This window comes from Sciurus vulgaris (genome assembly GCF_902686455.1).
Source record: "Sciurus vulgaris genome assembly, chromosome: 1".
Lineage (NCBI taxonomy): Eukaryota > Metazoa > Chordata > Mammalia > Rodentia > Sciuridae > Sciurus > Sciurus vulgaris.
Genome location: NC_136461.1, coordinates 53,399,346 through 53,425,412, shown reverse-complemented (window position 1 = coordinate 53,425,412; position 26,067 = coordinate 53,399,346). Strand labels below are relative to the sequence as shown.

At 38.1% G+C, this 26,067-nt stretch overlaps 1 protein-coding gene and 1 long non-coding RNA gene across 2 annotated transcripts in view; both read left to right on the top strand.

The window, feature by feature from the left end:
- The window catches only part of LOC306659555, a 288,601-nt gene that overhangs the window by 153,155 nt on the left and 109,379 nt on the right, over nucleotides 1–26,067 (top strand). The gene's annotated exons all lie outside the window — the stretch shown is intronic.
- Nucleotides 1–26,067, top strand: part of JAK1 (Janus kinase 1) — a 137,930-nt gene that overhangs the window by 57,594 nt on the left and 54,269 nt on the right.

The window sequence follows — 26,067 nt, the reverse complement described above, 5'->3', positions numbered from 1 at the left end:
TAGGATCTGCCCCTCTGCTCTCTGATTACAACGTGCATGTTTGTATACAGTTACCTGTCAATGCTAGATGCTGCTGCTGCATTGCAGAGCATGGAAGAAGGAAATTGATAGGAAGAAATCATGTGGTTACAGAGAAGAGAGTAGAATGACATAAGTGGTTACTGGTAAGTCAAGTGTTACCTGTGTGTTTGTATCTATCCACCATGGGAGTCTTGCATTGGTCATATTTGGATTGGAATTAGAAGGGCTCGTCTGTGTCGCCTATGGAGTTTAAAAGTATTCTTTTCTGGCTTCTACCCTTTGAAACCCTGATTCTCTGAGTCCAGGGTAAAGATTAGAATTCATATTTTTTAAAAACTCTTAGGTGGTTCTGATGTATAGCTGGGTTTGGGAAATGCTAGGTTAGGTGATCATTTATCATTCTATACAACATTTCCTAATTGTTTACTATTTAATGTAGAGCAGGTGACAGTAGTATAATCCTTACTTAAGGAATCAGAAAATGGAGACATTGTTATAAGTGTATTAAAATGGAGAGCCTGAATTAAACTGAATTAAATTTTATGAGTTTTAAATTTAAGTCTCTCATGCATTTGTTTTGTCCAGAATCCTTGTCTATATTTAGATTATTTGGAATGAAATAACAAAGAATATTATGAAATCAGAAACAAAAGTCTTGTTAAGTATGCAGAATAATGCAAAACATAAACCTAGGTATGTCTGCATTTAAAGCCTAAAAGAATATATTTTCTGTTAATATTTGAAAATTATATTTCTCTTTTTGTAAAAGAGAAAGAATTTAGGACTACATTATTGACATTTGGTCCAGGTCATTACTTAGATTATTTAATGAAAAGGCATTTGATTAGAAGTCAGAAGACCTGGGTGGAGTCTCAACTCTGTTATTGATCTTCGTAAACTTGAGTTAGTTACTTGACTAATTTCTTTGATATATCTTTCCTTATCTATAAAATGGAGATAATATTATTGACCTCTGTCCCATATGATGTTGTAGGGTTTTAATGAGGAAACACATAAGATAGGGGTATAAAACTATAACGAGCAGTGAAATGACCATGTGTCCCTATTTGCCTGGGTCTTACTCTTGTTGTTGGATGTTGTTATTCATAGCACCCTCTTTAACACTCATGTGTCTCAGTTTGGATAATAAATTATATAATCACCTTAAACTCATAATACTTATCCATTGTTTTATACTTAATATGCCACAGAAAAAATTTCTGACCTTGTTCCTGTAGCCACAAATTGGTTACCAAGTACTCTAGCATTTCTTAGATGCTTTCTGGTAATTTTCTTCAATTTTATGTAAATCTCATCTGTTCAACTACATTTATCAGTGATAAGATTTGTTTCTTTGTTTCTCTGCTTCTGAGTTATCTTGATTTGTCATGGTTTGGCATCTTAGACCCTTTAATTGATGTGACTGATGTGTCCAAAGGAAGTAAATTCCAAGTGCAGGGAGAGGACAGTGGAATCATAAGGAGAAATTATTTTGTGGAGGAAAACTAAAAATGAAGAGAAATACAGTTCTGTTTATTTTAGATTGATGCTCAGACATGGGCTTTGAAATCTAAATACCCTTTGCTGCTATTTCTAAGTGTAGTATAGATCTCCGAGTAATTAGGAGATCTGCAGAAGCTCTGGGAGATCAAGTTTCAAATGCTTTCTCCCCACAAATTTGTTTCAGAACTAAGGTCAGAAAAACTTCTCATGGAACATTTTCTTTTCCCATTTTTGACAGTGAGAATAATGCATTTGCTCACATTTCCTTTTCCCTTTTGACCCTAGGAAACTCACAGCCAAATTTGTGGCACATCCTTAATGTCTACATGAAAGACTGTAGCCTGAAAATAACTTTCCACCAATCTTGACTTTTGGTCCTATATTATAATTTGCTTAATCCTTAATTTTCATTTTGCTCTTAAAATATATTTTTATTTTATTAAAAATATTCTCACAAACCACCTTACAATCTTGTAGGTTAAATTAAAAATGAAATAAATAGCAAATATAAAGATAGCATTATAATTTGAATATTTTCTTGGAATTATTTGGAGTTTAGCAGGCAAAAGCTGTTGGGACAAAGAAACCAACAGATTTAATAAGGAGTATACACTGATGTACCATCCCATTGAGGAAGTTACTTCTCCATAAAAATAAGGGCTACGTAAAGTAGATTAACTCAATAAGCCTATTAAAGCTCTCAAACAAAAGACTGATAATAGCGTATCAAAGTGTTAATGTGAGGATAAGCACTGAAACCTCAAAAATTAGATCTGGATTAGAATATCTTTTTCCTCTTCTTCCTCTCTCTAAATGATTCTCATGACATTATTTTCATTTCTTCATCTCTTTGGGTTCTCCTAACTAAACTTTTTTCTTAATCTTGTCCTCATTCCCTCTATCCTAAAACTTTTTGTATCTGATTGCTAGCCAGTTTCCCTCTCTCCTCTACTCAACCCTACTTTTCCCAATCCACTATTAATGAGAAGCAAACCCTACTAATGAGTTATTTGAAAACTAGTGAACGAAGTACACCACTATATACGAACTGTGATGCTGAGAAAAGCATTACATTTGATTGTAATGTCTTACGTTACATTCTGATAGTTTGATAGGCAGAGAAATGAAAATGTGGCAGTAGATAGCAAGAGGCTACACAGCAGTAGTAGTGTGAGCTGAGTTCTTGTGCCCTTTGCTTATTTATTGTTCTTTTATTCATTGACATACTCAATAATCACTTATCTTTGTTTTTTAGGTTGTTACTCCTTATTCTGTGTCTCATATGTTCTAGTGGTCTGGACTTTTGGTGATAAAGTTTTGCGTAGCCTGTGACCTTGTTTGGGAATTCAGTATTTTGTTTACTTTGGGGTCTGAAGAAAGACCATCTCTAATTATACAACTTTTCCTATGCATAGAGGTTATATTTTACAAATAACCGTGTACCCTGAATGTTTCCTGAAACAAGGTGTGTATGTTTGCTATGAATATCTGCACGGTATATTTTTTTTTTCTAAAGACTTGGCATATGCTTTAATTTTAACAGACTTAGAATAAAATATAGTAATTTGAATATCTGACTAAAATCATTCAAATTGCATTTTGCTAGTAAAAGGAGTAAAACCTGAAGACTGTGCAAGATAGGAGTGTTAACATCCTGTTTCTGCGCTGGGTGGTGTCTTTGGGATCTTCTTCCAAATGCACTAATTTAAGCAAACATAGTTAATGTTTAAAAAATCTTCAAAGTAAAACTTTAAATAATTGGAACAAATGAGAAAGAAGACTTGCCTGAATATGTTGAAAACGTCAACAATAATACATAAAAGGGAATAGTATACCAAGAAATGGTAGCTCAATGGAGTACCCCTATCCTGTTGAATTTAATAAGGATAAAACCAAATGTCATTTTGAGAGAATCACCAACATGAGAATAAGGATTAGAGAAATTAACCTTATATTTGGCTTAGTAGAGGCTTTATGTGTAAGAATGTGATAAGAAGTATTTGTGAGTAGTACATTGGAGTATTTTGCAGCTGGGGACCGAGCCCAGGGCCTTGTGCATGCCACACAAATGGCTCTACCTCTGAGCTACATTCCCAGCTCTTTTTATTTATTTATTTATTTTTTATTTTGAGACAGGGTCTTGCTAAGTTCTTGAGGCTGGCCTGGAACTTGCAACCTTCCTGCTTCAGCTTCTGGAGTGACTGGGATTAGTGTGCCACTGTGCTGTGTACATTGATGTTTTAACCTGATCAGTACTGACTTGATTTCTCCTCCCATTACCAATACTTAGAGATAAATGGACGTTTCCAAGGTGTCTGAAATTCTTTTTTTGTTTAGGACATCAATACTCTACTTCATCACTGTTCTTTTTCTTTATCACTTTCATTTTTGGACAGATGGTACAATGCCAGATAATTTTGAGCATGTCTCAAGTTCCAAACTACAAGAGTCTGATTTAGAAAAATTTAGGCTAATAGGAATAGCAGAAAAAAACTTCATAATTATGTTTTAATCAACAACTGAAATTTTCATGTGAGCTGTCTTCCTAGCTTTTTTGTAGTCCTTACTACCTGGCAGTAAAGGGACATGTGTACATGTCACTTGTATATTTGATTGTACTTGGAGGTAACTCCTGTGTTTACTATGGGACTCAGTTCTACAAAATCAGGGCCATCTCAGCATGTCAGATCTGGGAGTGCATGCTTAGCACATCTTACATGTATTTTCATACTGTATCTGAGAAACCAGGGGCTCAGAGAGTAGTTTATTGTGGTAGTCTGTAATGGGTTTGGAACTTTTCCTAAATCACACTTTGCTAAAGGTCTGGAAAAAGCGAAGATGTTCATTGTGGTAGAATAGTATTGCTCTTTCTTTCAGAAAACCAGAACCCAGTCTTTTCACTTTTTAAAAGGTATTCCTTCTTTGGGGACCCCAGGAATGTATAAGTGCATTTAGGTAAAATGCATTGGAATATCTCTTCTTCCAAATGCCTCCTCTCCCAGTCGTATATTCTGATTTTTTTTCAGTTTAGAATTGAGTTTAGGCTACAGAAGCATTTCATTGGCCCCCTCTGCCATCATTCTTATTAATCTCTCATTTTAAAAATATGATTTTTACATGAACAGATCCATTTATAAAAGTGTTACTGAAAAGATTAATATACTTTGGTTCCACAGATGATTCCACTCTTTAGTCTGCATTTCCTCATTGCTTAGTACAGAAGTATATCAGAAGAGAAGTTTTGAATGTGTGCATTTGAGGGGGAAGGTCAAAGGAGAAGGAAGGACACACAAGTTTCAGAGAGGTGGTGTGGAGAGGTAGAAACAGTCCTTCCTAGATATCTAGAGATTTAGGTTCAAGACCTGACTCTTGCCATTTCCTTATTTTGAGTTGTAACACCTCTCTGAGCCACGTATTCTTTCACCGTTTATTGAATGCTTACTGTGTGTCAGACACTTCAGATACAACAGAAAATAAAGTTGACACAGCTCCTGCCTTTTGGGTGTTTCTGTTATGATGATGATGATGATGGCGGCTGACAGGATGGTAACAATAGAAATGGGGTAAAATGTTGAATATGGGGCACATTTTGAAGCTAAGTGATAGAATGAATGATGGTTTAGAGATAGGAGTAGAGAAAGAGATGTGTGGAGACTGACCTTTAGAGGTTTTGCTCAAACAATGTGGTTAATACTGGCATTTGAGATCGTGACCACTGGGGAGGAGGGAGGAGGCGTGTGGTGGAGTGGCTGGGATCATGTGTTGCTGTTTGTACAGAGGATGCTTAAATGCCTAGTACACTTCAAGTAGAGATGTTGAAGTTGGATATTCGAGATCTGAGTTCTGAGATACAAAGTTGGAAATTGTCAACATATAGTTGGCACTGAAATCATGATATTGGGGGCAGCTGCTTCAATTTCATATGTAGGAAAGGTTTCTAGTATATACATTGTGAAACTTAGGGAAAGCAAGTTGGGGTGGGAAGATGGGAAATATAACAAGGGATCTACTACACAATATTTAGTTCTTTCAATATTGTTATTTCTGTATTTTAGTGTAAGAAAATATATAATTGAAGGAACCATGGGCTTTATTACTGTTAATAATACTCAAAAAGTTTAACAATGATATTTGACATGTACCTAGAAATATGTTCATAAAAATATGTGTATGTACTTAAGTGGGAATTGGATACAGTTGGCGGCGTCTGTTTCTGTGAGCAGATGTCTGCTTGGGCTCCCAAGTCGTGGTAAGCTGTTTGCACTTACCACCTTCTCACTCTCTGCCCCTTCTCTGTCATCCTCCCGCACTGGGAAGGAGGCGGGGTTTCCTGAAAAGGGGGCTCTGTTCTGGGAAGACTCTGTGGCCAGCTGCCAGTGTGTGATATAACTCATCCAATCACAGAGTAAGAAGAGAAGACTTGCAAAAAGATCGGGATGAAAACAGGAAAATCAAGTGGGTTGAAGGGGAGAAAAACAAGTAGGCCTTGACTAGTAGAGGCAGAGGAGCGTTTGGGAAGGAGCTGGGGAAAGGAGTCACCACTCCTACCCCAGGGACTGTTGTTTTCTTTTTCTTCTTGGGTTATTTTCTTTTGGGTCCACCTGCTATTACCAGAATTGCAAGGATTTCCCCCAGGTGTTTGGGTTATTGAGTAATAGGTAAATGTAACTTGTCCCTGGCCTTATTTTCCAGAATACCTGCTTGAGATAACATTGCAAAAATGCCCTGTTCTTCCCCATTTTTATGAATACTTTAGAAAGTCTGATCTGATGATACTGAAATCCTAGATTTTGTCCTCATGCTTTTTCTATACTTTTCTATCAAATTTTAGGGTATGGGGGTGAGTGAGGAGAGGGGAAAAATATATGAATGAATACATGAACAAATGCTGTTTCTGGAGAGTCTTCTATTCCTTCATCTACCTAGGAAAGAAGGCCTTCTGAGATGATGATGTCAGATAAATTTATAGAATTTGATGAGTAAAAGAGAACGCAGAGATCACCTGATTCAGACTTTTACCAAATATGTAATAGTCCATCAAAAGGAAGTCCCTTGAAAATCAGTATGGAGGTTTCTCAAAAGACTAGCCATGGAACCATCATATGATCCAATGATACCACTCTTTGGTGTTTATCCTAAAGAATTAAAGTCGTCATACTGTAGTGATACATGGATACCAATGTTTATAGTGGCATAATTCAAAATAGCCAAACTATGGTACTAGCCTAGGTGTCCATTAATGGATGAATGGTTAAAGAAAACATGGTATATATACACAATGGAGTTTTATCCAGCCATAAATAAAAATGAAATTGTGGGATTTGCAGGAAAATGGATAGAACTAGACGCTATTATGTTAAGCAAAATAAGTCAATCTCAGAAAGTCAAGGATTGTTTATTTTCTCTCATATGTGGAAGATAGAGAGAAAAAAAGAAAAGAAAGGTGTTGGGTTGTGTGTGTGTGGGTATTCTCCTGAAAATCAAAGGGAGGTCAGCAGAGGAAAGGGACCAGAGGGTGAGAGGTGCAGGGGGTTGCCGGTAGTGCTAGGGAGTGATACCTGCCAAATTATATTGTTACATTGTGTGCATGCAAAAATATGCCCTGTTCTACAACAGATCCTATCATTATGTTCAACTATAATGCACCAATAAAAGTGGAGTGAAAAAAAAAAAATCCCTTGAGAAAACAATTTTGCAAAAGTTAGATGCTCTGTACTTATTAACACAAAGGCTTGAGAATTCTTGCTGTCAAAATTATTTAACTTTGAAATTGAACAAATTATATTGTTATATTGTGTGCACGTATGAATATGTAACAAAAAATCCCAGTTTATAATTATAATGCACAAATACAAAATTTAAAAAAAATTACTTATCTTTGGCCAGTTTTTCCAGTTTATTTTGCTATGGGCTTGTATTTTCCATCTCCCCCTCTGCCTTTTTTGAGGGATATGTATATAGCACTGTTGTTATTGCACAGAAGTACAAAAGGTTCCAGGAAACATGGCTTGGGAATACAACTCTAATTTAGTCCTTACATGTAAATTGAATATGATACTTTGCTTCTCTTGGTTTGTGTCCTTATTTTAATGAGTAGGTTGAATGAATTTATCACTACTGTCACTGCTGGCTGTGACATTTTCTGGTTCTGATTGACTAGTTACACCACACTTCTAAAAGTTATATCTGTTTGCATTTTAAATACTTTGTCTTACTTGTTCCTTATTTTTTAAAATTTGTTCTAATTAGTTATACATGACAATATAATGCACTTTGATACATCATACATAGATGGAGTATAATTTTTCATTCTTCTGGTTGTACATGATGTGGAATCCCAATGGTCATACAGTTATATATGTACATAGGGTAATGTCTGATTCAGTCTATTCTTCCTACCCCCATACCTTCTCCCCTCCTTCACTTCTCTCTACCTGATCTATCAGAGAGACATTTGGCCTTTTGTTTTTGGGGATTGACTTATTTCACATAGCATCATATTCTCCAGCTCCATCCATTTACTGGCAAATGCCATAATTTATTACTTCTTTCAGACTTAGTAATAGACCACCTTTTCTTTATCCATTCATCCATTGAAGGACACCTAGGTTGGTTCCATAGTTTAGCTTTTGTGAATTGAGCTGCTGTAAACATTGATGTGACTACGTCATTGTAATATGCTGATTTTGAGTCCTTTGGGTATAAACCAAGGAGTGGGATAACTGGGTCAAATTGTGGGTCCATTCCGAGTTTTCTGAGGAATCTCCATACTGCTTTCCAGAGTGGTTGCACCAATTTGCATTCCCATCAGTAATGTATGAGTGTGCCTTTCCCCCCAAATTTCCACTGTGTTGGCGTAAGATCTGACTTCCTTAACAAGACTTTTAAAGTGCAAGAAGTAAAACAATAAGTGGGATGAATTCAAACTAAAAAACTTCTTCTCAACAAAGAAAACAATAATGTGAAGAGAGCTTACAGAACGGAAGAAAATCTTTACCACGTGCGTCTCAGATATAGTATTAATCTCCAGGATGTATAGAGAACTCAAAAAACTTAACACCAAAAAAGCCCAAATAATCCAATCAATAAATGGGCTAAGAAACTACACAGACACTTCACAAAAGAAGAAATACAATCAATCAACAAATAAATGGAAAAATGTTCAACATCTTTAGCAGTTAGAGAAATGCGAATCAAAACTACTCTTAAGATTTCATCTCACCCCAGTCAGAATGGCAATTATCAAGTATACACACAACAATAAATGTTGGAGAGGATGTGGGGAAAAAGGTACACTTATTCCTTCTTATAAGCATAGCAACTAGTATAATGCCTAGCATATAACAGTATCTCAGTATATGCTGTTAAATAACTATGTGCCTGTTAGGTTCCAACTGTGCTTGGAGGCAGTAGAGAAGAGACAATTTTTGTTTGTACCCTCAAGGGGCTTGTAGTCAAGTTGATGACTTTCTCAAGAGCATGTGATATGCCATGGAGAAGACCCAGATTAGATTTTGATTGTGTTCATTATCTGTGGGATGTAGTTTCTGCCCGAGTCAGCTGTGTGGTTTGCAACACAAGTGTGTTTTGTTAACATATCTTTCATGACAAGAGGTATCGCTTAGACAGCTGGTCACCCTGGCAACTACACAGTCCTTTCCTCCCTGGCAAGGACATTATATTATCAGTACTAAGATAAGGTAGTATTGTTCCCATTTTAAAAGTAAAAGAGCTGAGACTCAGTTTTAGAAACATGTCTAGGTTAATCTATCTCCTAATGCTAAACCTAGAATTAGGACGTAGGCATGTGATTCTAAACCTGGTGCACCTAACTCCTAGAATTCCTGACCTCCTCTGATCCTAGTGTCTCTCATCAGTCTAGTCATGTTAGCAGCTCACCTTGACCAGGTTCTGAGGATATGCCCATTTCTAGACTTCACTGTTTAACCCTGCTTTGTTCCCTCTACCCCCAGTCCATGAAAGCTGCTTTCTTTATAGCTGATTTACTGGCTGTGGTGAGTTTTGGAGCTAGAAGTAAAATATCTACAGATTTTCTTCAGAATTGGATATATTCATGTCCATCCCTAACTTCTCTCTTTGTGTAATGGAAGAGTTGTTTTTTAACCACCACTCTGGGTCAGGTACTTTCGAGTATGTCAGGACTAACTTGGTTGGATGTGATGAAAACTCCATAATGATAGTGAATTAGATAAGAACAGAGGTCTTCTCTCATCACCATGTGAAAGTGGAGAATGTCAATAGGGTGGCTCTTATTTAAAACCAAAACAAATAGCAACACCAAAATGGAAAGTAACAAGTACTGATGAGGATATTAAAATTTAAAAAAAAAAAAAAAAGTATATAAATAAAAAAAAAAAAAAAAAAAAAAAAGGAAATCTGGGCACATGGACCAACCAGGAATGTCCCTCTGACTTTCTGTCAGAGAGAAGAACGTGTAAAGACCCAGCAAAAGAGTAGTCATCTGCAAGCCAAGAAGGAAGAATACAGATCCTAGGAAAAAACAAACCTGCCAACACCTTGATCTTGAACTTCCACCCAGCCTACAAAACTGTGAGAAATAAATCTCTGTTGTTGTAGCCTGAACTAAAGAAGAATCATGTGAACCAATTATTCTTAGAAAATCTCCATTTGTTGTGTATATTTATATCTTTGCTTTCTCTCCTTCCATATATTATCAATTAACATAAAATGTATTGGTTTTACAAAAAAAAAAAAACTGTTTATAACACAACTATTATGAGATTTTTCTGGTAAACAAATCTATTCCTAACATCACAACACATAGGAACCAATTCAAAATTTATGATTAATAACCCTTTTTTCTGTTTGACATATCATCAATAAATACCAGAGTCTGTAAAAAAAAAAAAAAGAAATTGCAACCCTTGTACATTGCTAGTGGGACTGAATGGTACAGTTACTGTGGAGAACGGTGGCTGTTTCCCCCAAAGTTAAACATAGAATTACCATATGATCCAACAAATTGACTCATAGAGATATATCCCAAAGAATTGAGAACAGAAAATTGTATACCAATCTTCCTAGCAGCATTATTCACAACAGCCCAAAGGTAGAAACAATTCCAGTGTGCCCATCAGCAGATGAATAAGTATGATGTTACAATGGAATATTATGCATCAATAAAAAAGAATGAAATTCAGATCATGCTTCAATATGGATGAAACTCGGAAACATTATGACAAGTGAAATAAGTCAGATACAAAAAACGAATTTGTATGATTCAACTTAGATGAGTTATTTAGAGTAGTAAAATTCATAGAGTAGAGGTAACCTTCAATTGTGGGGAGGGAGGAGTAAAGAGTTATGGTTTAATGGGCACAGAGTTTCTTTTTTTGATGATTAAGTAATTCTGGAAAAGGGTAGTGGTGATGGTTACACAACATTTTGAATGTACTTATTTCCAATGAATTATACACTTAAAATGGTTAAAATGGTAAATTATATGTGATGTATATCACAAAAATGGAGGAATGTGTAGCTAACACTATGTGGCCACAAAAACTTCTGCTACTTGAACCCACGCAATGCCATCCTTTTGGTACATTCTTTGGGTATGGTCCTTGTCCTCTTCATCCAAGTTGGCAGCATCCATAGTCAAGGCTGTAGATCTGGGAGGGGTTTAAGAGAAAGAGGCCATGGGCTGGGGCTATGGCTCAGTGGTAGAGCACTTGCCTCGCACGTGTGAGGCACTGGGTTCGATTCTCAGCACTGCATACGAATAAATAAATAAAGGTCCATCAACAACTAAAAAAATATTAAAAGAAAAAGAGGCCACATGATAACTTCCAGGAAAGAAGTTGCCACACAACACTTTTGTCTCAATCCTTTTGGCCATAACTCTCTCATGCGGCCTCATTTTTCTGCAAGGGAGACTGGCAGTTGTATTCTTACTGTGAGCATCTTTGTGCACTGCTAAAAATTACTGTTGAAAAAGGAGAGGAAGGATAATGGCAGGCAGCCAGTTGTCTGTACTTGCCACCAGCTGCTTAATTGGGATTTGATGCCCATTCTTTCTCATCTTCTGACATTTGGTAGATAGAATATCCTTTTCCCTCTCATATTGTCTCCTTCCTTCTTGTCATTTAAATGTTCTCAAGTCTCTCCTATCTTAGCATAGTATAATACAAGAAAATTTTTAAAAAACCATGAATAAAGGCTGTATGTATTGTCAGTGTTTATGTTATACCTCAGCTCCTTGTACAGGGCATTGTACAAAGAAGTTTTTCAGTAACTATTAAGAGTGACAGATGAGGGGTTGAAATCTTGTTGTCGGGCTTTTATTAGCTGATTGAAAGGGAGATGCTCCTCTCTATCGTTAATTATGGCACAAACAACAGAACCGATTCTACCACTGAGAGTACCCAAGGAAGCAAAATTTATTGACATTTCTGATTTTATTGCTTACCCAGCTACATTGACATTTGGCAAACTATGTAATCTCCATGAGACTCAAGTTTCCTCATTTGAAGAAGTGAAGACATGCTGACTTTGCAAAATTCTTAGGATTTAATGAGAAAACTGTGGTAAAGAATATTCCTGGTAATACTGTTTGGGTTTTTTACTGTTTGATTTTTTAAGGCCAAGCAGTATCTTTGCACATATTATTTTATTACTGTAAAATGATTTTAAAAATGTAAATGTCTCTATATAATGGAATATGTTTAGCAATAAGAGTGGATGAAGTACTGATACATTCTCTAACAAGAATGAACCTTGAAGATATACTGGTTCATATTGTATGATACCATTTATGTGAAATGTCTAAAATAGGCGACTAGATTAAAAGTCACCAGGATGTATAGTAGGGGAGGATGGTAAGTGACCAATGAAGGGCATGGGGTTTCTTTTGGGGATGATAAAAATTGGTCACACAACTGTGCGATTACATTGAAAGCCACCGAATTGTATTTTTTTTGGGGGGGGGGGACTAGGGAATGAATCCAGAGATGCTTAACTACTAAGCCACATCCCCAGCCCTTTTTTATTTTTTATTTTGAGACAGGGCCTCACTAAGTTGCTGAGGCTGACTTTGAACTTGTGATCCTCTGCCTCAGCCTCCTGAGTCACTGGGATTACCTGTGTGTGCATCCATGCCCAACTGAATCATACACTTTAAAAAAAAAGGGAAAAAACAACAACACCTGAAATGCCCTTATAGGGATGGACACACACACACACACACACACACACACACACACACACACACACACATATATTTTTTTGGTACCAGGGATTGAACCCAGGGGCACTTGACCATAGAGTCACATCCCTAGCCCTTTTTATTTTTTATTTTGAGACAGAGTCTCACTAAATTGCTTAGGCCCTTGCTAGGTTGCTGAAGCTGACTTTGAACTTGTGCCTCTTGCCTCAGCCTCCCGAGTCACTGGGATTACAGGCATGTGCCATGGTACCCGTCAGGGCAATGCAAGTTCTTTTGGGGGTGCGGTGCTGGGGTTGAACCCAGGACCTTAGGTTCATGTGAGGCACATACTCTGCCAACTAAGCTATATCCCCAGCCCAAGGGCAATGTAATTTTAAAAGAATACTTCTAAAACTATTTGTGTTAACTTTGGTCGCACAATTTATCCTTGATTTTTCTGTAACAGAAACATCTGGTCTATAGCTACCTGAGTTTGAGTTTTCTTCATCTCATGGCTAAATTGAATTGACTTGACATTGTATTAATAGACTTTTGTTGTTGCTGTTCTCATTCCAGGGCTAGGCAACTCTTGGCACGTTGGGAAGTCTCAGAGCATGGTTAGGAAGCGAGAAAGCCCCCTCACAAGTATGATAGAGAATATAAAATAAGAACTTAATAGTTCCTCACATCTAGTTAGGCACGTGAACATTTAATGTTATAGAAGTTTCGTAAGTGCAGGCTGGTACATGGTATCTGCATGGTTAGGCAAATACTCCTGAGGGAAGTAGGAACAGTGGGGAGGCATCCCGGACAAGGGAATGCTTAGGCTTTCGTCCCTTTCACACACACTTAATACATATGGGCTGTACCTCAGGACTGTTGTATACCCAAGTAATGGCCAGTTTTTTCCCTCAGTGGAGAAGACAGACAATTCTGCAGTTACAGAGCAGGATTAAAAGCACTGCTCTAAAGGTGAGCACAAGGTGCTCTGGATACCTTGACTTGGTCCATTGGACAAGTAGGACATCCTCGATAGAGGAGATGTTGCTTGAACTGTGCACTGAAAGTTGGGTCATCAAAGATTTGGAGGACACGGTTGTTCTGGATTCCAGGAACTGTGAATAATTCAGTACCTCTGGAGTCCAGGTTACAAGTGGTGATAAGCCAGGAGAGATGGATCACAAGGCCTTGTATGCCATCTATCCTGAGAGTAGAAAATAAAGATGTTGAAGAGAATGTATAAGATGCTCAGATTTGCAGCTTAGAAATATGCTGACTGCATGTGGAAACTGGAATAGAGACTGATGAGAAGGAGGGCAGGAATGTTTCAGGAGACAGGGCTGTCCTTTAGGATGGAAGTAGATGGAGATAAAAAATTTTCATGCATAAGAATTGATCCCTGGTCGAATGTGTCAGCAGTCTGTTCACATGACCCTGAGATCTATCCACCATTTTCCCTTCTCAGTTTGACCCCATCCTGCCTTCCAAGACTTGTCTCCTCTTTCTCTTCATGAAATGCTTGTCTTTTGCTTACAGTCCCCAAAATACATCATAGTTTTGTGCCAGTCTTTGATCCTGCCTTTATCTTTACCTGGAATGGATCTCACTTCTCTTCTTTACCTGCCCAGATCTTGAAATCATGACTCTTTTGGAATCATTCCATGATAAAATGATCTCTTTCTCCTCTGAAATCATTATGTTTAATATGTCTACCATTCATTGGAAGATACTGATATTGTGCCTTGTCACATGTTTTCTTAGCTTCAAGTTGTTTAACTCTTAACTGTTGCAGCAGGTAGAATGATAGGGCCATTGGATAGCAATTGGCTTTCCTGAAACCCCTTCCTAACCCTCTTGCCCTGTGTAGTCTGGAGGAATCTCTTTTACCACTTCTCCTCATTAGAGTACTAACATATTTATTGCAGAACAACACTTGGAGAATTTAAAGGTGTGTAAAACGAAGTAACCACTAATACCAAAAGCACCGCACATAGGTACCTATTCCTGTAATGCCCTCTCCACTCTCTAGTTTATTCCTCTGTTGAGAATTACATGTGTGTCTAGGGAACAAAGAGTCATCCTATACATGCTATTTTGTAATTGCTTTTTTCATTATATCGTGGCATTGCTGAATCAAAATATATAAAGACTTTTAAGTTCAATTTGATGTGGGGGGCAATGGAAAATTGTACTAAAAACTCAATAGTGACTGTCTCTGTGGAGTAGTACTATTCAGTGATATTGCTCTGCATGGATATCTTTCTATAGTGTTGAAAGTTTATATTTGAATAACATTTAGCCATGTGTGGCGGCATAGTCCTGTAATCCCAGCAGCTTGGGAGGCTGAGGCAGGAGGATTGAGAGTTTGAAACCAGTCTCAGCAACTTAGCCAGGCCCTGTCTCTAAAAAAATATGAAAAGGGCTGCGGATGTGGCTCAGTGGCTTCTCTGAGTTCAATCCCCAGTACCAAAAAACAAAACAAAACATAAATAACGTCTGTGTTTTGAAGGCATAGTAATTTGTACCTTTGCCTCATCTAGGCTTTTATTTATATTATAAACAAAGTAATCCTACTTTCCTTTAGATGGATAAAAAATGGTATCCTACTATTTTAATTTTGTGAAATGCTATCTTTTCATCATTTGCCCCTTTTTCTTTAGTTACTTCTATTTCTCTTGTCACCTAGTGAGTTGGATTTTGAGTTCTAGTTAATAAATATGTGTGACCTTTCACAAATTGCTTAGTATTATATGTATGCATGTATGTATTTATTTTTTGTGCTGGGAATTTGAACCCAGGGGCGCTTACCACTGAGCCACATCCCCAGCCTTTTTTATTTTGAGACAGGGTCTTGCTAAGTTGCTTAGGGCCTCACTAAGTTGCTGAGGCTGGCTTTGAACTTGTGTCCTGAGTCGCTGAGATTACAAGCATTTGCCATCACAACCAGCTTCTCACTTAATATTTTCAAGCCTTCGTTTACTTATGAGTAAAGGAAGAATGATACTTCAAATATTGTGATGATTGAGATCCTGTATTGAAAGTACTTAGTAACATATAAACCATACAAAATATAAAACAAAATTATATTTATTGGTTTTATATTAGTCAGTGGACATGAGCTATATAGCTGACTTTGCTTTTTTGTTTGTTTTTATTTGGAGAAAGGCAAAAAGGCAGAAGGGGCCTTCATTAATATTTATTTTGGTGGCATGGTGGGAGCCATGAGATTTGGTATCAAAGAACGTGGGTTTATGCCACATAGTTATTAGGTATGCTAGACAGCTAGAATGTATGGCATAAGCATAACTTCAGCCAGAATCAGAAGTGTTGAGGGAACATCTGGGTGGGCACATGTCAGAGAGCTTGGCGAGTTGGTAGAACACTTGTGCAAAGCTCCTGCACACTGTTTAACTGGATGATAGTTTAAGGGAACAGGTTTATGTAAGTTCCAGTAACTGAACTCCATTTATCCAATTCTACCCCTCACAGTGTGGAGAAATGAAAATTGGTCAAAATCGTGATTCTAACAAGAAAGACTGAGAAGTTCCTCTGAATCATCAAAGGTAGATATAATTCCATTCAACATGATTTTTGTGTGTTCTGTTATCTTCACATCCCTGGAAACATAGGTACTAATCAATTATACAGAATACTGAATTCTGGATAGTGGGGAACAAGGGCTGTGGAAAAAACTCTATTAAAGTACTACATGGCCTTCTGGCCTCTGATTTCTGGCCCTGCATTCCCTTTTATCCAAGGACAAAATGTTACAAAAATAGTTGAGTGACTTCCAAGAGCAGTCCTGTGAACTCCTCCCTCTGACAGCACCAGCGGAGGAGGTTGAGTCATGAGCAGCATAATGTTGATACCCTTGGTTCTGTTAGTGATTGACCTAGTCAGGTTCTTCAGCCAGGAGGACAGAAGCTCTGGGAAAGTTTTTTCTGACTCATTCGCATTATGATTCACAGAAAATCCTTATTCTTGTTTTGTTTATTTTTTAAAAGACGTTCCTTCTGTGTGTATGCGTGTGCGCACGCACACGAGAGAGAGAGAGAGAGGGAGGGAGAGAGAGAGAAAATATGAATAGTAAGGTAGGGTAAAGGTATAGATCCCCCAAATGAACATTCTTACCCACAGGAATATTTGGGGCTATTTGCCCAGTTAGCTTTTGTTGTCCTGGGATGTTCACTCTGGGGCTGGGGGCAGAGGGAACTCGGTACATAGTGCCCTTTTATCTAGCCCAGGACTAAATATTTGAAAAGAAGGATGTTATTTTTTACACAATTGAGTTTCAAGCATTATGTGCCCATGCCTTCCCTGTCATCTCCTGCCTGAGAATCTCTACCCCAAAACCACACATACACGCATGGGACTTTGTTGTTTCTGAGGAATTCATGTGAGTCAGGGAGTTGAGCTTTCCTTAGGTGGTGTCTCTTCAAGGGAAAGTCCAGACTCCTTAGTGGAAATGTGTGTCCGCTGGAGCCTGGCTCAGTTCCCTTCCTCACCTCATCTCTGTCTATTCTATATATACCTTCTATTCAGTTTCTAGTTAAGGGTTTTCTATTCCCCCTTTCCTATTTTTTTTGCACTTCATAATCTGTTACTGGAATATTCCTTGCATTCAGCTTCCTTTCTTATCATTTTTGTGTTCTTCCATCCCCACAGACCCTGTTCCCTTCCCATGTCCTCTGTGGTGGTCATGGTGTTGTGTGCCTACTGTGGGCCAGATGTTATTCTAGATCAATTGATTGATCTGTCTTTTCCCAGAGTTTAAAACAATCATGTAAAATAATTCCAGTCATCCTTATTTGCAGATGAGAAAATAATAACAGAAAGTTAAGTTTCTGAACCCAACTGCTGAGTAGCAGAGCCATGGTTATTCTTCACCTTAGTATTTAACTCCACCATGCTGGTTTTTCTTGAAGTCTTCTGGATTAAACTGACTGTACCAGCCCCCTACTCTTACACCATTCTCTGCACACTCTCCTTTGCTTTGTGTGTCCAGCGTTTGGCAGTCAGTCACATATGATCACCTTGTCACATTCTGGGGGTACTAACTCTTCTTTGGTGTGTGTCTCTTCTTCCCATTAAGCTGACTTTACACAGTGAGTTAGTTTGTTTGTTTTACATAATTGATGCTGGCTAGGAACAAATGAGTTATTTCTCCTAGTTGTTACATTTAGCTTAGTTAGTCATTTACATCCTACCATGTTTGTCCCCACTAATTAAGTAGTCTTATTGCAAGTTATCTTTCTGTCCTCTTTCTACACTTTGTTCCCTAGAAAAGAGAGAAAAGAGAAGCTTCATGATTGGGCTCTCTACCATCTCCTCCCCTTGACACTCCCCTGAAAAAAAACAAAAAACAAAAAAAACCCAGAAAAATTAAGTGGAATAAAAGAAAACTAGTCATAGTTTGGTGCAAGGAATGAAACTGATGCCAATTTGACTAAATTCCATTGTTGTCTGTGTTAGACACGGGCTGTTTGATAAAAGAATTGTAAATGTAGATATGCTGTGGACCTGCTTGGGACTTCATTTCCAGGGTGTAAAAGTCTCATTGAGGCTCTGCCTTCTTATTTGCAGAGTGGAAAGTGAATATTTATCTTTAAGAATAATTACCTCTGATTACCCTTTTCAATTGATTGATTGCTAGAGAAATATATGTAAAGACTCCTAGCCTAATTCTTTTTTGGGGGGTGGGATGGGTACCATGGATTGAACTCAGGGGCACTTGACCACTGAACCACATCCCCAGCCCTATTTTGTATTTTATTTAAAGACAGGATCTCACTGAGTTGCTTAGCGCCTTGCCATTGCTGAGGCTGACTTCGCCTCAGTCCTCCTGCCTCAGCCTCCCAAGCTGCTGGGATTACAGGTATGTGCCACCATGCCTGGCCTCTAGACTAATTCTTGATACTCCTACCATCTAAATCTCTTAAGACTTGAATAGATCCCATCCCTAAGTACCCAGTGATGGCCATACACTGAACTCTTCTCTGCATTTACAATGGTTATTTCTGTGAAATACATTGAAAATTTTGCACAGTGCAAAGTAAGCAGATTGGATTTTAAATTCTTTATGTTCTGTGAAGGATCACTGAAGAGATGTTATCATATAGGTAGAAACTGGAAACTGGGAATTAATCATGAGTAAGAATAGTAGTTTTTGGCAGAAGTTTAAATGTGAGTCTTCCATGTTTTATGGGTATATTTCTACTTGTTCTAGATATCTATGTCACCATTATATGGATTTAGGAGGTAACCAGTTGAAAAACTTTCTGAGAGGAGAAACTGCATTGTGAAATGAAGACTGTGAGAGTGCCATTGTATGGCGGAACTCAGTCTAGGCCTTTGAAGTGAAACATTTTAAGCTACACTTTGTGTCTGGTAATCAAAAGAATTACAGATGAAATACATCTCACTGTTTCATGTTCAGGTGGGGAAAGTATGTGCACTGAATAAAAACAGTGAAAATAAGGTAAATTTTATTGGTGATTTTGTTGAATCTCTTAATAAGCTAGTGTTTTCCAAACTGGGATATATTATATATCAGTGGGCTGTGAAATCTATTTTGAGGGTCTTCTTTAGCACTTACACATATATTAAATAGAAGAAAATAGTGTACAATGGAAAACAGAGTGAATTGCAACAGTAATGATAAGTATCTTTTTGTGAAACTTAATATGTCTCTCACACACACACACACACACACACACACACACACACACACACGTACTCTAAAATATATTTCTCACTATGAATCATGGTCCACAAAATCCAAAGGCTATATTAAAGCATGGCTGTCATCATAGGGTCCTGGGATATCAGTTGTGATGCCTAGCCCCTCCTGGATTCTCAGTGGGTGCTGGAGAAAACTGGGAGTAGCAGAAAGGAGAATGGAAGGAGGCTCTGTGATTCGGGAGAAGTGCTGACCGGTTGCTCTGGCTCCACCCTGATGCTGCTCTCTTGCACAGGCCGAGTGCAATACTCATCTTGCAGAACTCTGCTTTGCTTAGAGCTCTGCATGCAGTTTCGAAGCCAAACCTTAGCAGTTGCAGTGTAGCTCTGTGGACTTGCCTGGCATGCTCATGGCTCTGGGTTCAATAATCAGAGCTACAAAACTGAAACAATGAGTGAAGCCATCGTTCGTGGTGCTGTTCTAAAGGTAACCATACAAACAGGTTTTAGTTTCTTGGCTGAGGAGAAGTATAAGGAAACATCTTTCTTGAAATTTCCTCGTACTCTTACTCTTCTCACACAATTTCACTTATATTTTGAGGCGATAGCACAATTCCTTTGGGGTGTAGACCAGAAGGAACTTTTCCACTTGGGGTATTGACTAGCACCTGAACCCGCTTCCCTTTTTTGAGTGATGTTTAAGTTGAAAGAGGTGTGGATGCCTAACTAGGGAAGAACTCGGTTTGGCCTCTTGGATCCCTCCTTTCCAGGACTTTGAATCTGGAGGGAATAGTGTACATACATGGGAGAGACCTGAGATCATGCCTGGTAGCCATTGAATGAGGTCCAATTGTGGTGAGATTTTGTTGACCAGTGGTGATGGTGATAGCAATGGTGTTCCCAGCAGGCCATTCCTGTGTCCTGTCTTTCCCTTAAACTCACTTTCACCTTAGGTAAGCAGAATTAATTTCTGATTTTTTTTTTTTTTCATCTGAGAACCTTAGTGGTTTGAGTTACAGGAACCATGTTAGATGGATTTCTCCCTGAACAGAGATTCTTGCATAGCCAGGAATCAAATAAACTTAGTACAAGTTGTCAGGACCTGGGGGACTCAGGATTGTTTCTTTAAATTATGGTTATCTTCAAGCTTTGTCAGATGGCACCTTTATAATAGATTTTATGTCTTTGTACCAAGACATTTTGGAAGTACAAATGAATGAAAAATTATGTTAAGAGTGCTACCTAATGTGGTTTCAAACATTTGTACGTTAGGGTTGGTTTGTTTCTTTTTCTTCTTTTTTTTTTAATCTAAAGGGTTTTAAAAACCTTGTGTGCACTCACAGAAAACTGATCTAATGGGCATAAAAGCTTTTTATTTTAGTGTAAGACTTTGGGGAAATCTTGAATCATCACATAAAGCTATGAAGTAGATAATTTTACATTGGAAACAGAATCTCAAGTTAAGAAACTTGCCTATGTCACACAGTAAGTGCCCCCGCCCCAGGTTTATTTAGGAAAGCAGATACATATTCAAGGGAGGCGGGTCATCTCTAGAGAGACCCTTTAGGGTCAATCACAGCATACACAGTCATGGGAAAATGCGAGCCATCTCCAGAGGGAGAGACAGCTCACACAGGGTTAGAGCTGAGATCGGAACCAGGTTAGGATGACTCTAGACCCAGGCTTCTAACTGTTTCTGGTCTGTAAGGAACCCCAGAGATCATCTATTACTTTTTCATTATGTAGGATTTGAGCTCAGATTGCTTAAGAGGCTTGCTCTAGACTGAGCAGGTTCTGGCTGGAACCTGGGCCTCTTTCTGATTGGCATTTTGTCTTACTGCCTACAGGAAGAAGCTGTAGACCTTGTCCTCAATTGTACCCTCCTTCACTTTTGCATGCTTTCTGCTATTTTTCTTCATGATCCCTCATGGTCTGCATATGCCTTCCTGTACATACATCATCTCGATTTCCTTCTAACCCTTTCCTTAAACATGTTTATCCTTTCTTTCTGTCTTGTATCTTCTCCATTTCTTCAAGCTAGGAGTAGGTTCATGCTCCCGGATAATGCCACAGACCAAACCATCACCTTCTGCCTTCTTGACTCACACAGTTTTTATCATCTGTCTTGGCAACCCTTCACAAGTCACCCTCTGACTTGAGGTACCAGTGTATGTGTTAGCCTTGCCAGGTGTTAATGAAACTACAGAACTTTAATAGGCTCACACATATTTATATTACTTGTTTAAATCCCCTGAAGCCCTACACCTTGTCCAGGGCAGTGTGGGAAATGGAAAGGCAGCAAGCAGGTTCCAGACTTGGCCTTGCCACTTACTGGTCAGTTGACTATGGGAAGCCAAGTCTTCCCATCTGTGAAAGGGGCTGTGAGACTTGAATGTGGCTTTAGAAGTTAGAACCCTTTTTAATTGATAGAAGTACTGTATAAATGTAAGGTTTTATTGCAGTGGCACAGGTGCTTCATATGTATTTTAGGAATGAATGATTAAAAGCATATTCTGTCAAGCCGTTCTCTCCACTTCCCCCTTGTTGGGTGGCCACTTCTGCATCCATGTTTTTGACTCCTGGGAAGGACATGTGGATAGCTTCACTAAAGCTTATGTTCTGTGCTTTTTAATAACATTTTAGATGTACTAGTAGTAATTAGTTTCAAAGAAGAAAAAATAAAAAGAAAACTCAGTGAAGTATCTTGATACAATGTAGCTTTTAGAGAGACACTTATTGACTTTAATTAAGCAAAGTACTAAATTTACTTTGATCAAAAACCTCCTCTCGGCTAAAGTGGGTGCATTGGGAGCAGCACAGAGAGCTCTGAACCATTGAGTTGGCATTGATTGTTTGATCATCCCTAGAAGTTTATTGTAAATGAAGCAGCATTTACGATTCTGGGTATTCCTGGAATTGCTGCTATAGTTAGAAGTGAGTTATTCTGTGTGGCAGGAGTGGCATATAGAAAAGCCGTAATTCTGACTTGCTGACAGGAAAAACTAGGAGATTATGTATTTATATTATGTCATCCTTTTGGCTGGAATCCATCAGGTTTATAGTACCTTGCAATGCTTTCATCAGAACCCTTATCCAGGGTCTCACCAAGTAGTGGGGGTCTTGGGAGCAGTAGATACAAGTCCTGTGGCTCTGAGGGTGTGAAGCCACTGTGATGGGCTGAAAGAGAAGCAAAGACAGTTTCCCTGGTGTGGCGTGTGCGTTGGGCCATAAGAAGTTTCCCTGCCCACACAGGGTGGGCCTGTGCTGGACGTCACCAGAAGCTTCCCCCCACTGCTACAGCAGTGGTGCATAGCAGTGCATTGGTTGTGAGCTGGAATGCAGACAAGGTTGGGGCACTTCAGTGACTTTTTTAAATGATGCTTTTTTTTCAGTATCTGGAAGGAGGGGTGTGTTGGAATGACATTAGTCTCCTAGATGGATATGAGACTATGAACAGTACTAAAATGCCAGAGAAGACAGTGGTATTGGAGATGGAGGTCATTTTAAAGCAGTTTCCCCTGCTGTGGAAAGAGCAGTTCCTAGGAATTGATCATGTGTGTGACTCTTGGCACTTGTACACCTAAAACCTCTCATGCTTTTTATGCTGCAAGCATAAGATGCTGAAGATGCTTAGTACATATCAGGGTTCCCTCTCCTTGACTAGAACTGCACTGTAATCAGTTTAATAGAAATATGGTCATAATATTATGCTTCCTGCATGCTAAACTCTGTTGGGCACTTTATATATGTTAGCTCATCTAACTCTTGACAACTCCATGAGATAAAGACTGTCTGTATCTCCCTACTTACATTGAGAACTTTGAGGTTTGGGACTGTTAAGTAACTTGCCTAAGATTACAACAACAAGCAGGAGCCAGGATTCAAACCCAAGTTAGTAGGGCTCCAGCCTCTCTACAGTATTTTTTGAAACTCAGGAAATGGGACTCTGATGTGTGTCCAGGCTTCTGCTAAGAATCCCTGTTTATTCTCTTGCTCTTCCAAGCAGGTTACAGCCCAAATTAGCACTCTGTCTTTCTGAGCACTTTGATATCCATAGCTTCTTTTGAAAAAGATATTGTGTATAAGTACATAATGAAGACTTTTTTTGGGTGGGGAAATGATGTCAGGGATTGAGCTCAGGGCACTTAACTACTGAACTACATCCCCAGCCCTTTTTATTTTTTAGTTTGTGACAGTGTCTGGCTAAGTTACTTAGGGCCTTGGCTAAGTTGCTGAGGCTGACCTTGAACTTGAGATACTCCTGCCTCAGCCTCCCTAGTCGCTGGGATCACAGGCATATGCCACCATACCTGCCTCTAATGAAGACTTTTTGAAAGATCTTTTTGGTCCTTACACCAACCCTTTAGCAGGATGTTTTTTCTCAGGTAAATGGGTGGGGAAACTGAGGCTCACAAATCTTAAGGTTGTTGCCTTTTAAAAAGGTCTATAGTCTTAAAATTTCATTATGTCACTTTTAGGACATTTTAAAAATTACACATTTTCCTTTTCCATTTTTATGAGTTTAGTTCATCAATATTTTATTTGTATTTTTATTTCAGAAATCAGTCTTCCATTCCTTGAAGACACACAAAATAGCTACTCATGATAGATGAGATGGTATCCTTAGTGAAAATAATCAGTTCTATAATATATTATTTTGATTCTTGTCATTGACTTTAGCTGTCACCTAGTTGATTTTTACCATATAAATCTGGCAGCAACTTTTGGCCAAAAGAACCACATTCTGATGGTTCTATTTGTGAACATTAAAATGGTCTGTTTTTATTTCTCTTTTGTTCACTATCCAATCAATTGCCCTTTGCTTGCACGGATATCAGTATTTCAAAAAGATGTTCTTGAAAATTAAGAGTTTCAGTGTCTGGAATTTGTATCTTAGAAAAGTATTTGTAATATCCCATCTATTGCATCTAGGCTCTGTTCCCACTCACAGAACTGTTTTTCTTGTACTTTCCCTCATTCAGAAAGTATCAGATGTACTTGTCTCTTGCATAAGAATATGATAAACTAAAGAAATTTGAGAAATGGGCAAAAGTCTCTTGATTTTTTTTTTTGCATATAAAGCAGCATCTACAAATTGAGACACAAAGATAATCCTCTATTGCCAAAAGAAAGATGCTTTCTTTCAAATCTGTAAATTTTATAAAGTGAAGAATTCACTGCTTACATAAAAAAGTTGATTGCTCATCTTCATCCTTTCCATTTTCTAAGGTACTTTGTATTCATTTGAGTTGGAAATTGAACCCAGTGAGTCATGTTCTTTTTTTATAGGATTATTTTGTGATTCCTACTGATTTGTTTCTAGCAGTGAAGTTTTGTTTTTAGCTTGTTAGTAAGAAGATGAAATTGATTTCCTGGAATTATCTAAAAAGTGTTTATAAATTGATCTTGCTCCTTTTCTGCTTGCTCTAAAAGTAATCAGCTAGGTCGTATTGTCTTTTTTGAAAGAAATGTTACTTAGAAGAAGATATCACACAAATGTTTCCCTAAGAAGCACTTGTCATCCTAAATGAGCACAGTTGTCAATTCTTTTAAAGTGGATCAGCAGTTTGATGTCTGAAGTGCTTAGAATAATGCATAACATTTTAAGTGCTGTGTGGGTGGTTTTTATTTTATTTTTTATCAATAAAAATTCTCTGAGAGCAGGACTTTTGTTGTTATTAAATCAGCATAGAAAATGTATAATGTGTAAGAATTCTGTTGTTAATTTTGTTTTCTCAAAGAGTTTGTTTAGCATCACAAATTTATGCCATTTTATTGCCCTGCCCAGTAATATTGGAGGTTAGTTTGAAGATTAGGTACAAAGTGATTTCAGTATAGTGTTGTTTTGTAATAGAGAAGGAATGATGTGGAAACCAAAGTCTCTTTGATAACAGTTTTTCATTCTAGTTCTAGAAGAATTTTTATGGTTTAATCTGACCCTTGACTTTTATGTGAGTCCCAGAGAAACTTGTGACTCCCAAGTTCAAGTAACAAATGGTCCAATGGTCAATCTTATAAAGCTTTATATATTCTAAAAAGTTTTCGGTGGTGGCCCTTCTGTGAGAAGCCCAGGCCTGCGAGACTCATTCATCCCTTCCTGCCCTAAGGGGCCTGAGTCTATGTCCCTTTCCTGGCTTGTGACAAGTGTCTTTGTGACAAGTTTTTTCATGGTGCAGAACGTGAGTTTTCTGGTCTGTTTTGTTCCTCCATGATTGTAGCAGGTAAGTGTTGCTGTGTGAAACCTGGGGCTGAGAGACCCTGGACACATGCTGAGTGATTGGTGCCTGAGCCCAGGCGTAAAGAGGGGTATTGTAGACGATTTCCCCAGTCACATCCAGTTTTTCCTTCATGGCATTTTTAGCTGTTTGAAGTGACCACTGTCTGTGCTTCTCTGATTCTGTTGTTCCTGTAGACTCTAAGCTCCTTGTGGGCAGAAATCATATTGCTCTTTTTCTTTGTCATGGCCTTCTCTTCTAGATCAGTTTCTGACTTGGAGAACGGCACAAAAAAACTTGTTGAATGGAAGAATCTTCTAAAAATGGCATTTGAAGTGTGGCTTCTGAGCCAAAGCAAAGTGTTCCTATTTAGCTAATTTCTAAAGCTCTTTTGATAGGACAGGGTGTCTATTTACATTAAAGCAATTAATTGTATTAATTTTTTAAAAACTGAAGATATAACATTTT